This window comes from Garra rufa, unplaced genomic scaffold (assembly GCF_049309525.1).
Source record: "Garra rufa unplaced genomic scaffold, GarRuf1.0 hap1_unplaced_039, whole genome shotgun sequence".
Lineage (NCBI taxonomy): Eukaryota > Metazoa > Chordata > Actinopteri > Cypriniformes > Cyprinidae > Garra > Garra rufa.
Genome location: NW_027394314.1, coordinates 11,371 through 27,468, shown reverse-complemented (window position 1 = coordinate 27,468; position 16,098 = coordinate 11,371). Strand labels below are relative to the sequence as shown.

Below are 16,098 nucleotides of genomic sequence, written 5' to 3'. Positions count from 1 at the left end.
AAGATTCACACCCCTTTACAATGAGCCCATTTGTAACATCAACTAAGATTGATGAAAGCTGTAGAATAGAAGTGTTGTTCCTTGTTAGAGTCTGTTAATTTCAACATTTACTGTAATATTGTTAAATTTTGAAGTTTATTTTGTTAACATTAATGAACTATGAAATAACTTTAATGATCAATATATAATTATTATTAATATTTTTATTCATTTACAAAGTATGGTTTAGTATTTTTTTTAAATAGTACAGCACTATTTTAGTTGCCGTTCAGTATCCATTTTCAAAAACTATCGGTTAATTAATCGGTATCGACCAGTGTGGTCCAACCTAGCTATCGGTATCGGTAAAAACCAATATCGTTCGACCTCTAGTTTCAACCTTCTCAAATACTGAGGCTTCTGGTTTCCGAATGGAGGCGTGGGTTCAAATCCGACTTCTGACAACTATTTTTCAGGAGCCCGAAAAAAATGTCATAAATGACTTAAGCAATATAGAATATGTTCTCAGATTTTAAATGTGGCAAATATCTATCACTTTCAAAAGCTCAAACTTTTGGATTCCCACTAGTTCATTAATTGTACCGATACTTACAGCACAAATGTTGTACTGTCAGGATGGCCGAGCGGTCTAAGGTGCCAGACTCAAAGGTTTCCACCTTCTCAAATACTGAGACTTCTGGTCTCCGAATGGAGGCGTAGGTTCAAATCCCACTTCTGACAACTATTTTTCAGGAGCCCGAAAAAATGTCATAAATGACTTAAGCAATATAGAATATGTTCTTAGATTTTAAATGTGGCAAATATCTATCACTTTCAAAAGCTCAAACTTTTGGATTCCCACTGTTTCATTAACTGTACCGATACTTACAGCACATCTGTCGTACTGTCAGGATGGCTGAGCGGTCCAAGGCGCCAGACTCAAGGGTTTCGACCTTCTCAAATACTGAGGCTTCTGGTCTCCGTTTGGAGGCGTGGGTTCAAATCCCACTTCTGACAACAACTTTTCAGAAGCCTGAAAAAATTCCATATATCCTTATATGTCACTTAAGCAATATAGCATGTGTTTCAGATATTAAATATGGCAAATATCTGTCACTTGACGAAAGCTCAGACTTTTGGATTCCCATTAGTTTATTAATTGCACCGATACTTACAGCACAGCTGTCGTACTGTCAGGATGGCCGAGCGGTCTAAGGCGCCAGACTCAAGGGTTTCAACCTTCTCAAATACTGAGGCTTCTGGTCTCCGAATGTAGGCGTGGGTTCAAATCCCACTTCTGACAATAACTTTTCAGAAGCCCGAAAAAATGACATCTACGGCTTAAGCAATATAGAATATGTTCTCAGATTTTAAATGTGGCAAATATCTATCACTTGACAAAAACTCACACTTTTGGATTCCCATTAGTTTATTAATTGCACCGATACTTACAGCACAGCTGTCGAACTGTCAGGATGGCCGAGCGGTCTAAGGCACCAGACTCCAGGTTTCAACCTTCTGAAATACTGAGGCTTCTGGTCTCCGAATGGAGGCGTAGGTTCAAATCCCACTTCTGACAACTATTTTTCAGGAGCCCGAAAAAATGTCATAAATGACTTAAGCAATATAGAATATGTTCTCAGATTTTAAATATGGCAAATATCTATCACTTGACGAAAGCTCATAGTTTTGGATTCCCATTAGTTTATTAATTGCACCGATACTTACAGCACAGCTGTCGTACTGTCAGGATGGCCGAGCGGTCTAAGGCGCCAGACTCAAGGGTTTCAACATTCTCAAATACTGAGACTTCTGGTCACTTAATGGAGGCGTGGGTTCAAATCCCACTTTTGACAACAACTTTTCAGAAACCTGAAAAAATTCCATATATCATTATATGTCACTTAAGCAACATAGTATGTTTTTCAGATATTAAATATGGCAAATATCAACCACTTGAAGAAAACTCTGACTTTTGGATTCCCATTAGTTCTCTATTTGTACCGATACTTACAGTAAAGCTGTTGTAATGTCAGGATGGCCGAGCAGTCTAAGGCGCCAGACTCAAGGGTTTCGACCTTCTCAAATACTGAGGCTTCTGGTCTCTGATTGGAGGCGTGTGTTCAAATCCCTCTTCTGACAACAACTTTTCAGAAGCCTGAAAAAATTCCATGTATCCTTACATGTCACTTAAGCAACATAGCATGTGTTTCAGATATTAAATATGGCAAATATCTATCACTTGACAAAAGCTCAGACTTTTGGATTCCCATTAGTTTATTAATTGCACCGATACTTACAGCGCAGCTGTCATACTGTCAGGATGGCCGAGCGGTCCAAAGCGCCAGACTCAAGGGTTTCGACCTTCTCAAATACTGAGGCTTCTGGTCTCCGATTGGAGGCGTGTGTTCAAATCCCACTTCTGACAACAACTTTTCAGAAGCCTGAAAAAATTCCATATATCCTTATATGTCACTTAAGCAATATAGCATGTGTTTCAGGTATTAAATATGGCAAATATCTGTCACTTGACGAAAGCTCAGACTTTTGGATTCCCATTAGTTTATTAATTGCACCGATACTGACAGCACAGCTGTCGTATTGTCAGGATGGCCGAGCGGCCTAAGGCGCCAGACTCAAGGGTTTCAACCTTCTCAAATACTGAGGCTTCTGGTCTCCGAATGGAGGCGTGGGTTCAAATCCCACTTCTGACAATAACTTTTCAGAAGCCCGAAAAAATGACATCTACGACTTAAGCAATATAGAATATGTTCTCAGATTTTAAATGTGGCAAATATCTATCACTTGACGAAAACTCAGACTTTTGGATTCCCATTAGTTTATTAATTGCGCCGATACTTACCGCACAGATGTTGTTCTGTCAGGATGGACGAGCGGTCTAAGGCGCCAGACTCAAGAGTTTCAACCTTCTCAAATACTGAGGCTTTTGGTCTCCGAATGGAGGCGTTGGTTCAAATCCCTCTTCTGACAACTATTTTTCAGGAGCCCGAAAAAATGTCAAAAATGACTTAAGCAATATAGAATATGTTCTCAGATTTTAAATAGGGCAAATACTGTATCTATCACTTGACAAAAGCTCAGACTTTTGGATTCCCATTAGTTTATTAATTGCACCGATACTTACAGCACAGCTGTTGTACTGTCAGGGTGGCCGAGCGGTCTAAGGCGCCAGACTCAAGGTTTCAACCTTCTCAAATACTGAGGCTTCTGGTCTCCGAATGGAGGCGTAGGTTCAAATCCCACTTCTGACAACTATTTTTCAGGAGCCCGAAAAAATGTCATAAATGACTTAAGCAATATAGAATATGTTCTTAGATTTTAAATATGGCAAATATCTATCACTTGACGAAAGCTCATACTTTTGGATTCCCATTAGTTTATTAATTGCACCGATACTTACAGCACAGCTGTCGTACTGTCAGGATGGCCGAGCGGTCTAAGCCGCCCAAAGCAAGGGTTTCAACCTTCTCAAATCCTGAGGCTTCTGGTCTCCAAATGGAGGCGTGGGTTCAAATCCCACTTCTGACAGCTATTTTTCAGGAGCCTGAAAAAATGTCATAAATGACTTAAGCAATATAGAAAATGTTCTCAGATTTTAAATGTGGCAAATATCTATCACTTGACAAAAACTCAGACTTTTGGATTCCCATTAGTTTATTAATTGCACCGATACTTACAGCACAGCTATCGAACTGTCAGGATGGCCGAGCGGTCTAAGGCACCAGACTCCAGGTTTCAACCTTCTGAAATACTGAGGCTTCTGGTCTCCGAATGGAGGCGTAGGTTCAAATCCCACTTCTGACAACTATTTTTCAGGAGCCCGAAAAAATGTCATAAATGACTTAAGCAATATAGAATATGTTCTCAGATTTTAAATATGGCAAATATCTATCACTTGACGAAAGCTCATACTTTTGGATTCCCATTAGTTTATTAATTGCACCGATACTTACAGCACAGCTGTCGTACTGTCAGGATGGCCGAGCGGTCTAAGGCGCCAGACTCAAGGGTTTCAACATTCTCAAATACTGGGACTTCTGGTCTCTGAATGGAGGCGTAGGTTCAAATCCCACTTTTGACAACAACTTTTCAGAAACCTGAAAAAATTCCATATATCATTATATGTCACTTAAGCAACATAGTATGTTTTTCAGTTATTAAATATGGCAAATATCAACCACTTGAAGAAAACTCTGACTTTTGGATTCCCATTAGTTCTCTATTTGTACCGATACTTACAGTAAAGCTGTTGTAATGTCAGGATGTCCGAGCAGTCTAAGGCGCCAGACTCAAGGGTTTCGACCTTCTCAAATACTGAGGCTTCTGGTCTCCGATTGGAGGCGTGGGTTCAAATCCCACTTCTGACAACAACTTTTCAGAAGCCTGAAAAAATTCCATATATCCTTATATGTCACTTAAGCAATATAGCATGTGTTTCAGATATTAAATATGGCAAATATCTGTCACTTGACGAAAGCTCAGACTTTTGGACTCCCATTAGTTTATTAATTGCACCGATACTTACAGCACAGCTGTTGTACTGTCAGGATGGCCGACCGGTCCAAGGCGCCAGACTCAAGGGTTTCGACCTTCTCAAATACTGAGGCTTCTGGTCTCCGATTGGAGGCGTAGGTTCAAATCCCACTTCTGACAACTATTTTTCAGGAGCGCGAAAAAATGTCATAAATGACTTAAGCAATATAGAATATGTTCTTAGATATTAAATATGGCAAATATCTGTCACTTGACGAACGCTCAGACTTTTGGATTCCCATTAGTTTATTAATTGCACCGATACTTACAGCACAGCTGTCGTACTGTCAGGATGGACGAGCGGTCTAAGGCGCCAGACTCAAGGGTTTCGACCTTCTCAAATACTGAGGCTTCTGGTCTCTGATTGGAGGCGTGTGTTCAAATCCCTCTTCTGACAACAACTTTTCAGAAGCCTGAAAAAATTCCATGTATCCTTACATGTCACTTAAGCAACATAGCATGTGTTTCAGATATTAAATATGGCAAATATCTATCACTTGACAAAAGCTCAGACTTTTGGATTCCCATTAGTTTATTAATTGCACCGATACTTACAGCGCAGCTGTCATACTGTCAGGATGGCCGAGCGGTCCAAGGCGCCAGACTCAAGAGTTTCGACCTTCTCAAATACTGAGGCTTCTGGTCTCCGATTGGAGGCGTGGGTTCAAATCCCACTTCTGACAACAACTTTTCAGAAGCCTGAAAAAATTCCATATATCCTTATATGTCACTTAAGCAATATAGCATGTGTTTCAGGTATTAAATATGGCAAATATCTGTCACTTGACGAAAGCTCGGACTTTTGGATTCCCATTAGTTTATTAATTGCACCGATACTGACAGCACAGCTGTCGTATTGTCAGGATGGCCGAGCGGCCTAAGGCGCCAGACTCAAGGGTTTCAACCTTCTCAAATACTAAGGCTTCTGGTCTCCGAATGGAGGTGTGGGTTCAAATCCCTCTTCTGACAACTATTTTTCAGGAGCCTGAAAAAAATGTCAAAAATGACTTAAGCAATATAGAATATGTTCTCAGATTTTAAATAGGGCAAATATCTATCACTTGACGAAAGCTCAGACTTTTGAATTCCCATTAGTTTATTAATTGCACCGATACTTACAGTACAGCTGTCGTACTGTCAGGATGGCCGAGCGGACTAAGGCGCCAGACTCAAGGGTTTCAACCTTCTCAAATACTGAGGCTTCTGGTCTCTGATTGGAGGCGTGGTTTCAAGGCCCACTTCTGACAACAACTTTTCAGAAGCCTGAAAAAATTCCATGTATCCTTACATGTCACTTAAGCAACATAGCATGTGTTTCAGATATTAAATATGGCAAATATCTATCACTTGACAAAAGCTCAGACTTTTGGATTCCCATTAGTTTATTAATTGCACCGATACTTACAGCGCAGCTGTCATACTGTCAGGATGGCCGACCGGTCCAAGGCGCCAGACTCAAGGGTTTCGACCTTCTCAAATACTGAGGCTTCTGGTCTCCGATTGGAGGCGTGGGTTCAAATCCCACTTCTGACAACAACTTTTCAGAAGCCTGAAAAAATTCCATATATCCTTATATGTCACTTAAGCAATATAGCATGTGTTTCAGATATTAAATATGGCAAATATCTGTCACTTGACGAAAGCTCAGACTTTTGGACTCCCATTAGTTTATTAATTGCACCGATACTTACAGCACAGCTGTTGTACTGTCAGGATGGCCGACCGGTCCAAGGCGCCAGGCTCAAGGGTTTCGACCTTCTCAAATACTGAGGCTTCTGGTCTCCGATTGGAGGCGTAGGTTCAAATCCCACTTCTGACAACTATTTTTCAGGAGCGCGAAAAAATGTCATAAATGACTTAAGCAATATAGAATATGTTCTTAGATATTAAATATGGCAAATATCTGTCACTTGACGAACGCTCATACTTTTGGATTCCCATTAGTTTATTAATTGCACCGATACTTACAGCACAGCTGTCGTACTGTCAGGATGGACGAGCGGTCTAAGGCGCCAGACTCAAGGGTTTCAACCTTCTCAAATACTAAGGCTTCTGGTCTCTGTATGGAGGCGTGGGTTCAAATCCCTCTTCTGACAATAGCTTTTCAGAAGCCTGAAAAAATGACTTCTACGACTTAAGCAATATAGAATATGTTCTCAGATTTTAAATGTGGCAAATATCTATCACTTGATGAAAACTCAGACTTTTGAAATCCCATTAGTTTATTAATTGCACCGATACTTACAGTACAGATGTTGTTCTGTCAGGATGGCAGAGCGGTCTAAGGCGCCAGACTCAAGGGTTTCAACCTTCTCAAATACTGAGGCTTCTGGTCTCTGATTGGAGGCGTGGGTTCAAGGCCCACTTCTGACAACAACTTTTCAGAAGCCTGAAAAAATTCCATGTATCCTTACATGTCACTTAAGCAACATAGCATGTGTTTCAGATATTAAATATGGCAAATATCTATCACTTGACAAAAGCTCAGACTTTTGGATTCCCATTAGTTTATTAATTGCACCGATACTTACAGCGCAGCTGTCATACTGTCAGGATGGCCGACCGGTCCAAGGCGCCAGACTCAAGGGTTTCGACCTTCACATGTCTCCTGTCCTGTGGGTGTCGCTGTTTTGCTGTTTCCCTGCTTCCAGTCTGCCTTGCTGCAGAGTGGTCTGTTTGTTTGTAGCTCTCTGCAGCTTCGTTTTTCTACTGGATTTTCTACTGGATTCTCTATCTTATTGTTAATTCTGCCGTTTTAAATTGATAGATATAGCTTAACTTAATTTCTGGTCTTATCCATCAAACTAATCTGACTAATTTGATTGTTCGCCTTACTCTATAATCACGAGTGCAGCGCGTTAGCATTCCATAGCCGGTTAATTTGCCGCTCGCACTCCATTCACGCTTTTAACTCTTGTTTACTATTTTTAGCATTGCGCTGGCCGGTTAACTTCCCATCTGCGTTCCATTCACGTTTTTATTTTTTTTCTCGTGTTTAATATCGTTAGTACTCTTTTAGCCGGTTCCGTTCCGTTTTTTCTCCCCCTGATCTGTTCTTCAGGAACTCTAACAACATTGGTAAGTTGAAATCATTCTACAATCACGGTGAGTAATGGCTTCTTCTCCTACTATTGTTGTCTGCACTGCTTGCCACATGTATAGCTTATCTATCTCTGTCAGCAGTGAGCCTTATACATGTGATAAATGCAGGAATATAGTCAGGCTGACAGAGAAGATTTCAGAACTAGAGTCACGCATCCAAACTTTAATAGAGGATAGTAAGAATGTGAGGGCCTTAGATACGGTTTTGGATGTGACTAGCTCAGAAAGCCCTGTACATTGTTCGGTTCCGGTAACAACGCCCATGCAGCAGGGCAATTGGGTGACTGTGAGGCGGCATAGTCGCGGGTCAAAACACCGCTCTTCCGTTCCGATCAGAACATCAAACAGGTTCTCCCCACTCAGTGACGCACCCACTGAGAAACCTGATGAATGTGCTCTAGTAATTGGCGATTCTATTGTACGGAACGTGAAAATAGAGACACCAGCCACCATAGTCCAATGTTTACCGGGAGCCAGAGCGCCTGACATCTTGGCAAATTTAAAAGTGCTGGCTAATGCTAAACGTAAATTCAGTAAGATTGTTATTCACGTCGGCGCTAATGATGTTCGACTTCGCCAGTCGGAGATCACTAAAAATACTGTTAAAGAGGTGTGTGAACTTGCAAGTACGATGTCAGACACTGTAATATGCTCTGGTCCCCTCCCGGCTTACCGTGGTGATGAGATACATAGTAGATTGTCATCGTTAACCGGCTGGATGTCAAAGTGGTGCCCGCGAAATAACATAGGTTTCATAGACAATTGGACAAGCTTTTGGGGCAGACCTGACCTGTTGAAAAGAGATGGTCTTCATCCCTCCGGATGTGGAGCATCTCTTCTATCTAGAAATATGGCACATAGTCTTAGAGTTTGCACTTGACTAACTGGGGCCCAGGTCAGGAAGCAGACAGACTGGCTAAACCGACCGTCTGCTAGCCGCCTCACGTCACAGAAATCAGTTATTTCTCAGCACATAGAGACCCTTTCACCTAGATATCACACTATAGAGACTGTGTCTGTTCCCCGAGCAAAAAAATACAAAAAACGCCTGAATCAAATCAAGACTAACAATTTAATTGATGTTCAACAAATAAAAAATATATATAATACAGAGAAACAATTGATAAAGCTTGGCTTATTGAATATCAGGTCCCTTTCTACGAAAGCACTTTTTGTAAATGATATGATCACTGATCATAACCTAGATGTGCTCTGTTTGACAGAAACCTGGCTAAAACCAGACGATTACATTATTTTAAACGAGTCCACCCCCCAAGATTACTGTTATAAACATGAACCGCGTCTAAAAGGTAAAGGAGGAGGTGTTTCTACTATTTATAGCAGTATTCTCAATGTCTCTCAGAGAACGGGCTTCAAATATAACTCGTTTGAAGTTATGGTGCTTCATATAGTATTATCCAGAGAAACAAGTACTAATGATAAAACCCCTGTGACGTTTGTGCTAGCTACTGTATACAGGCCACCAGGGCACCATACAGACTTTATTAAAGAATTTGCTGATTTTCTATCCGAATTAGTGCTGGCCGCAGATAAAGTCTTAATAGTGGGTGATTTTAACATCCATGTTGATAATGAAAAAGATGCATTAGGAACAGCATTTATAGATATTTTGAACTCTATTGGGGTTAGACAACACGTGTCAGGTCCTACTCATTGCCGAAATCATACTCTAGATTTAATACTGTCACATGTAATTGATGTTAATGGCGTTAAAATTCTGCAGCAAAGCGATGATATCTCAGATCATTATCTAGTCTCTTGTATAATCCAGATAGCTAAAACTGTTAATTCAATTCCTTGCTACAAATACGGTAGAACCATCACTTCTACTACAAAAGACTGCTTTGTAAGTAATCTTCCTGACTTATCTGAATTCCTCAGCATATCCAATAGCTCAGAAAAACATGATGATGTAATAGAAACTATGGACTCTCTCTTTTCTAGCACTTTAGATACAGTTGCTCCAGTGCGCCTAAAAAAGATTAAGAAAAACAGTGTAACACCGTGGTATAACGATCATACTCGCGCCCTAAAGAGAAAAGCACGAAAAATGGAATGCAGCTGGAGGAAAACAAAACTAGAGGTTTTTCGTACTGCTTGGCGTGAATGTAATTTATCTTATAGGAAAGCATTAAAAACTGCCAGATCGGATTACTTTTCATCTCTCTTAGAAGAAAACAAACATAACCCTAGGTATTTGTTCAATACTGTGGTTAAATTAACTAAAAATATAGCAGCAACAGGTTTAGACATTTCCCAAAAGCACAGCAGTAATGACTTTATGACATACTTTACCTCCAAGATAGACACTATTAGAGATAAAATTGTAACCATACAGCCGCCCGCTACAGTATCGCATCAGATAGTGCGTTGTAGATTTCCTGAGGAACAATTCCATTCATTCTCTATTATAGGAGAGGAGGAATTGTATAAACTTGTTAAATCATCTAAACCTACAACATGTATGTTAGACCCTATTCCATCTAATCTACTAAAGGAGGTACTTCCAGAAGTCATAGATCCTCTTCTGAATATTATTAATTCGTCACTATCATTAGGATATGTTCCCAAAACCTTCAAACTGGCTGTTATTAAGCCACTCATTAAAAAACCACAACTTGACCCCTATGAATTAATTAACTACAGACCAATTTCGAATCTTCCTTTTCTGTCAAAGATACTAGAAAAGGTAGTATCCTCACAATTATGCTCCTTCTTAGAGAAAAATGGTATCTGTGAGGATTTCCAGTCAGGTTTTAGACCATATCATAGTACTGAGACTGCTCTAATTAGAGTAACAAATGACCTGCTATTGTCAAGCGATCGTGGTTGCATCTCTCTATTAGTGCTACTGGATCTTAGTGCTGCGTTTGATACTATTGACCACAACATTCTTTTAAATAGACTTGAAAATTATGTAGGCATTAGTGGTAGTGCACTGGCATGGTTCAAATCGTACTTATCTGACCGTCATCAGTTTGTGGCAATAAATGAAGAGGTATCATTTAGATCGCAAGTGCAGTATGGAGTACCTCAAGGCTCAGTACTAGGGCCATTACTTTTTACACTTTACATGTTACCCTTGGGAGATATCATCAGGAAACATGGTGTTAGCTTTCATTGTTACGCTGATGATACTCAGCTCTATATTTCTTCGCAGCCCGGCAAAACATATCCATTCGAAAAACTAACAGAATGCATAGCTGATATTAAAAACTGGATGGCGAATAACTTCTTACTGTTAAATTCTGAAAAAACAGAGGTATTAATTATTGGACCTAAAACCTCCACAAGTAATAACCTAAAACACAGTCTAATACTAGATGGCTGCTCTGTAAATTCGTCATCATCAGTTAGGAACCTAGGCGTCCTATTCGATAGCAATCTCTCCTTTGAAAGCCACATTTCTAGCATCTGCAAAACCGCATTTTTCCATCTTAAAAATATATCGAAATTACGACCTATGCTATCAATGTCAAATGCTGAAACATTAATTCATGCGTTCATGACCTCAAGGATAGATTATTGTAATGCTTTATTGGGTGGTTGTTCTGCACGCTTAATAAACAAACTCCAGCTGGTCCAAAATGCAGCAGCTAGAGTTCTTACTAGAACCAGAAAGTATGAGCATATTAGCCCGGTTCTGTCAGCATTGCATTGGCTCCCTATAAAACATCGTATAGATTTTAAAATCTTGCTAATTACTTATAAAGCCCTCAATGGTTTAGCTCCTCAGTACTTGAACGAGCTCCTATCGTATTATAGTCCTTCACGTCCGCTGCGTTCTCAAAATTCTGGCAATTTGATAATACCTAGAATATCAAAATCAACTGCGGGTGGCAGATCATTTTCTTATCTAGCGCCTAAACTCTGGAACAATCTACCTAACACTGTTCGGGAGGCAGACACACTCTGTCAGTTTAAATCTAGATTAAAGACACATCTCTTTAACCTGGCTTACACATAAAATCATTAACACATTCCTATAATTCAAATCCGTTAAAGGATTGTTAGGCTGCATTAATTAGGTCAACCGGAACCGAAAACACCTCCCATAACACCTGATGCACTCGCTGCATCGTAAAAAGAATGGCATCTACGCTAATATTAGTCTGTTTCATTCTTATTCCGAGGTCACCGTAGCCTCCAGACCCAGCCTGTATCCGGATCAGATGGTCACTCCAGTCCCCCGGATCCAGTCCGTACCCAGCTTAGATCATGGATCACCACCTGGAGATGACTTCAATAGCCGTGGATGTCAACCAGATGAGCTCCAAGGCGGATCATCAATAAAGACCTCGCCAACCTTGACGGCCATCGGTGCTACACCATGGGATCCTGATGAGTTCTCTACAATCAGACATTGGTACAAACTGTTGTTTGGTCTGGCCAGAGGAGAACTGGTCCCCCGACTGAGCCTGGTTTCTCCCAAGGTTTTTTTTCTCCATCTCTGTCACCTGTGGAGTTTTGGTTCCTTGCCGCTGTCGCCTCTGGCTTGCTTAGTTGGGGACATTTTCCAGCGATATCGTATACTATTTGAACTGAACTGACGATGATATCACTGAATTCATTGATGAACTGCCTTTAACTGAAAATTGATTGTTACAATAATGCGTTACTTACACACTATTGTGCTGTTTAAATACTGTGCAGTTGCTTTGACACAATCTGTATTGTAAAAGGCGCTATATAAATAAAGGTGACTTGACTTGACTTGACTTTTAACAGTGAGAGACAGAACAACAAAAAAATCCAGGAAAATTCAATTAAAAAAGTTACAAATTGATTTGCATTTTAATGAGTAAAATAGGAATTTGATCTCCTATCAATCAGCAAGATTTCTGGTTTCCAGGTGATTTTTATAAATTTAACAAGCTGATATTTGGAGCACTCTCTAATGCTGCATTCACACCAAACGCGAAAATGCGTCTAAATTCCTGTCTGCCGCCATTTATAAGTGTGACCTCTTTGTGTTCATTTGCTTTGATTTGCGAAGTTTCGAACCCCATTCGTCACCTTAGAATTATAAGGTTCTGACATTTTTGTCAAAATTGAGTTATTCACATATTCTTATTCTGTGACAATTTATTTACATTATGTGATGGTTTTTTAAAAGTTGTGTACATTTTAGGACTTTTTATTTAGAAAAGAAAAAGATTTTATAAGGTTCTATCTGTGAGCCAATCAGCAGTTTGAATGCAAACAAGAGGACCAATCAGGATGACAACTTTCTTTGTCATGTCGCCAGACTGCTCCATAACTTAATGTAAAACAACAGTTACACGTCTGCAGAATCAATAAGTGCAATTCACATTTATTCCTCTAAGTGGCAGTGTTTAAAATATAATGATGGCTTGTTTTTTTTTTTTTTTTTTTTTTTTTTTTTACTTATATAATGCTACCGGCATTATATATATTACCGGCAAAAAAACAAATGATATTATCTGCAACTGGCTTGAATGGCTTTACTGCAGATCAATTACATAGGCTAATGTAAAGTACATAATGAAATATAAGTGTCACTGTCGTTTGATGGTAAATGTGGTCAATAGCAATCAAACTGTTGTTATTAAAGATGTTGAAAATGATAGTTTTGCGAATATGGCTGAATATGGCTTTTTGTGGAATAAAATCCTGGTCAGATGGATTAGAATAGCTTAATTTTTTTTACTGTTTCTGCAATAATGTCTTAAATTACCCACTATAATTATAAAATAAACATCTGCTCTGGACAAAATATTCAGCACTGCCTTTTATGCCTAACTTAAATAAGAAAAAAATATTTGTTCTAAAATATTAAATAAATGTGATAAAGAAAGCATTAAAGTATTAAATTCTCATACATGTTGACACATTGTTAGAACAGTAATTTATGTTTTAAAACAAATTATAAGTAAACTACTTTTATTTCTTGAAAATTGTTGCTTTAATTAATGTTTTGCGAGATAGAACCTTATAATTCCAAGCAGAAAACGACTTTTTAGAATTAGAAGGTTCTATCTGCATTTGACCTGTTCCCAAAATCCCCATTTAAAAATTTGAGAGGATTTTGATATTGTACATTCAGAATACATTTAGGGTCTCTGTCATTCTCTTGTAGGAAAGAGACTTGTTCCCCATATCATTTTTGCTAGATAAAATGCAAAATCTTTGAAGCTCAATATCTCAAAACCACTCGGAACGCAGATAGAACCTTATAATTCCAAGGTGACGCATTGGCGGCCATCTTTTTACAAGATGTCTGTTAACTGCTATAACCTAGTCATATTTCAAAATAATTTATCCAAACATAACCTGTGAGGCGTCACTTTGGACCCCTCACATCCAAGTCATCCCCTCTTTGAACTCTTACCATCCGGCCAGCGCTACAGAGCCCCAAAGATCAGGACTACCAGACGCGTGAACAGTTTTTTCCCCCAGGCAACCACCTTACGAACAGTTAAAATGTTCCTCCCATTGTGCAAAAATGTGTGGAATAATCTGACTTTATCTACTGCTACCACCTCCACCCTAACACATCCCTGTATTCCATCCTATCACCTATAGCACAACTGTACATACATGTTTATTGTCAATTTTTTACCAATTATTAGTATTATTTTCAATTTTTATTTTTGGTCTATTTATGCTAACATATGTGTATTTTTCTTATTCTCTTATTTTTATTGTCTGTGCGTCTCTGTGTACTGGAAGCTAATAACACTGAAACAAATTCCTTGTATGCGCAAGCATACTTGGCAATAAAGCTCTTTCTGATTCTGATAAAATTATTTGATTATAAATGTAAAATAACAAAATAAACTTTAAAAAATACAATGTGTACAAACTATTAACATACAGAGACAGAAATAAAAATGACCTTGCTTGGAAGATGCAAGAGTGGAAAAGTCTCAGGGAACAAAGGAGAAGAGCCTGCTGCCTCATTTTTACATTTTTTAAAGCCTACTATGGGCTGTGGGGGTCTAATTGTTCCAAATTTAGCACAACGGTGCTGTTTTCCATCGCCAATTTAAACATTTTAAATTTTATCATTTCTTTTGTTTGAGGCGGCATGCTCTGCAGAAAAGGCAGAAGGCTGAGGAGGAAGTGTTCATCAGCCGACAGCGGTGGTGGTGGTGGAGCTGGAGCTGGAGGACACCTCTGGAGCTCGAGCAGCGTCTGCTCCACCTCCGCCGTACCATCACGGGGCAGCCGGATGCCTCTCCTCCTCTGTTGGCCTGTGTAATCAAAAATACAACACACAGTGCATGAGAAGACAGAAAGATGATAATTGAAATAACAAAATTGTCTAGATATTGGGAGAATAATATCTGTGCCTGTGTGAGTGACATAGCCAGTGCTTAAATACAAGTGTGAAATTATTTTGAACTTGCTTTAACATATTTTACATAATTAAAGTTATAATTCAGACATATAAACATCAGGAACATAAACATGCAAATGATCAGTAATTAAAATGAATGTATGGAGATGATTAGTGGCATACATTGCAATAGAATTTAGTCTGCATTTACAAATACAATGATTATTAGTGAATGTTAAAGCTATGAGTGGATACTGTACTGATGTTTTCTGCACGAAACATGTTCACACACCTGTGGGTGCAGCAGGGACTGGGGAGACAGGAGAAGCGGCAGGGGATCTTGGATCTTCATTATCAGTAGGCTCTGTCAAGACAATAGTAAATGTTAATAGTCATAGAGAGATTACATTATACTATTCATCTGTAAACAATGACAGCATATGCCTTGTAAATTGGCTTAATTGGAAAACTCACCTATTTCCGTATCCCCTACTTCCGCCTCTCCCTGGTCCCTGGGGTGTTTGTTCTCCATGACCTGGGCCTCGACCCCCCCCCCCCTTTATGTTACTGGTGGTCTCCCGTGGGGTGACGAAGGGGGTCAATGAATCCCAGGATCTGTGAATACTTCCACTTCTTCACCGACCCTGCTGCTGACCCACTCCTCTTATCCATCTCCTTCCTCTTCTCCTTCAGGTACTTGTCCCTGAGGCTCTTCCATTTTTTCCTGCACATGTCCTCTGAGTAAACACATTATCTTGTTAGCGAAAAGTAGCTGTATATTAGGGGAAAATAGATGTTAAAAATGGCGGGAAGGCCGCAGGTCGATAAACGTGTTGGCTCAAAAGTGAAATGTGTAACTTATTTACAACTTACCAGGTTGCCCAATCTCCTCACCGACACTCTTCCAAGCGAGGTCCTTTTTATTCCTGTCTCTATAGAAATACGAAGTAGTGTCGTACAACTCCGGCCGACTACTCACTGCCAAAATTAGACATTCCTCCATTTTGAATGAGTGACTCCGGGCGGGCCTGCCGCCACAGCATCAAGCAGGCTCCTGATTGGTTAACGCGGCGCAAATTGACGCAGAAGTTCAGATTTTTCAACTCGGGCACCAGACGCGAATTCATGTCAAACACGTG

General features: G+C 39.7%; 15 non-coding genes across 15 annotated transcripts; all 15 read left to right on the top strand.

Moving 5' to 3' along the window:
* Positions 1 to 609: 609 nt before the first annotated feature.
* trnal-caa (transfer RNA leucine (anticodon CAA)) lies at positions 610 to 720 on the top strand. Its single transcript has 2 exons — positions 610 to 647; positions 675 to 720. It is a non-coding gene; the product is annotated as a tRNA-Leu (tRNA).
* Positions 721 to 885: 165 nt separating this feature from the next.
* Positions 886 to 996, top strand: trnal-caa (transfer RNA leucine (anticodon CAA)). The gene is made up of 2 exons: positions 886 to 923; positions 951 to 996. It is a non-coding gene; the product is annotated as a tRNA-Leu (tRNA).
* Positions 997 to 1,171: 175 nt separating this feature from the next.
* On the top strand, positions 1,172 to 1,282 carry trnal-caa (transfer RNA leucine (anticodon CAA)). The gene is made up of 2 exons: positions 1,172 to 1,209; positions 1,237 to 1,282. It is a non-coding gene; the product is annotated as a tRNA-Leu (tRNA).
* A 166-nt stretch (positions 1,283 to 1,448) lies between these two features.
* On the top strand, positions 1,449 to 1,558 carry trnaw-cca (transfer RNA tryptophan (anticodon CCA)). Its single transcript has 2 exons — positions 1,449 to 1,486; positions 1,513 to 1,558. It is a non-coding gene; the product is annotated as a tRNA-Trp (tRNA).
* Positions 1,559 to 1,724: 166 nt separating this feature from the next.
* Positions 1,725 to 1,835, top strand: trnal-caa (transfer RNA leucine (anticodon CAA)). The gene is made up of 2 exons: positions 1,725 to 1,762; positions 1,790 to 1,835. It is a non-coding gene; the product is annotated as a tRNA-Leu (tRNA).
* Positions 1,836 to 2,296: 461 nt separating this feature from the next.
* On the top strand, positions 2,297 to 2,407 carry trnal-caa (transfer RNA leucine (anticodon CAA)). The gene is made up of 2 exons: positions 2,297 to 2,334; positions 2,362 to 2,407. It is a non-coding gene; the product is annotated as a tRNA-Leu (tRNA).
* Positions 2,408 to 2,582: 175 nt separating this feature from the next.
* Positions 2,583 to 2,693, top strand: trnal-caa (transfer RNA leucine (anticodon CAA)). The gene is made up of 2 exons: positions 2,583 to 2,620; positions 2,648 to 2,693. It is a non-coding gene; the product is annotated as a tRNA-Leu (tRNA).
* A 448-nt stretch (positions 2,694 to 3,141) lies between these two features.
* trnal-caa (transfer RNA leucine (anticodon CAA)) lies at positions 3,142 to 3,251 on the top strand. Its single transcript has 2 exons — positions 3,142 to 3,179; positions 3,206 to 3,251. It is a non-coding gene; the product is annotated as a tRNA-Leu (tRNA).
* Positions 3,252 to 3,694: 443 nt separating this feature from the next.
* Positions 3,695 to 3,804, top strand: trnaw-cca (transfer RNA tryptophan (anticodon CCA)). The gene is made up of 2 exons: positions 3,695 to 3,732; positions 3,759 to 3,804. It is a non-coding gene; the product is annotated as a tRNA-Trp (tRNA).
* A 166-nt stretch (positions 3,805 to 3,970) lies between these two features.
* On the top strand, positions 3,971 to 4,081 carry trnal-caa (transfer RNA leucine (anticodon CAA)). The gene is made up of 2 exons: positions 3,971 to 4,008; positions 4,036 to 4,081. It is a non-coding gene; the product is annotated as a tRNA-Leu (tRNA).
* Positions 4,082 to 4,256: 175 nt separating this feature from the next.
* Positions 4,257 to 4,367, top strand: trnal-caa (transfer RNA leucine (anticodon CAA)). The gene is made up of 2 exons: positions 4,257 to 4,294; positions 4,322 to 4,367. It is a non-coding gene; the product is annotated as a tRNA-Leu (tRNA).
* Positions 4,368 to 4,542: 175 nt separating this feature from the next.
* trnal-caa (transfer RNA leucine (anticodon CAA)) lies at positions 4,543 to 4,653 on the top strand. Its single transcript has 2 exons — positions 4,543 to 4,580; positions 4,608 to 4,653. It is a non-coding gene; the product is annotated as a tRNA-Leu (tRNA).
* Positions 4,654 to 5,105: 452 nt separating this feature from the next.
* On the top strand, positions 5,106 to 5,216 carry trnal-caa (transfer RNA leucine (anticodon CAA)). The gene is made up of 2 exons: positions 5,106 to 5,143; positions 5,171 to 5,216. It is a non-coding gene; the product is annotated as a tRNA-Leu (tRNA).
* Positions 5,217 to 5,391: 175 nt separating this feature from the next.
* Positions 5,392 to 5,502, top strand: trnal-caa (transfer RNA leucine (anticodon CAA)). The gene is made up of 2 exons: positions 5,392 to 5,429; positions 5,457 to 5,502. It is a non-coding gene; the product is annotated as a tRNA-Leu (tRNA).
* A 453-nt stretch (positions 5,503 to 5,955) lies between these two features.
* On the top strand, positions 5,956 to 6,066 carry trnal-caa (transfer RNA leucine (anticodon CAA)). The gene is made up of 2 exons: positions 5,956 to 5,993; positions 6,021 to 6,066. It is a non-coding gene; the product is annotated as a tRNA-Leu (tRNA).
* The last annotated feature ends 10,032 nt before the right edge of the window (positions 6,067 to 16,098 follow it).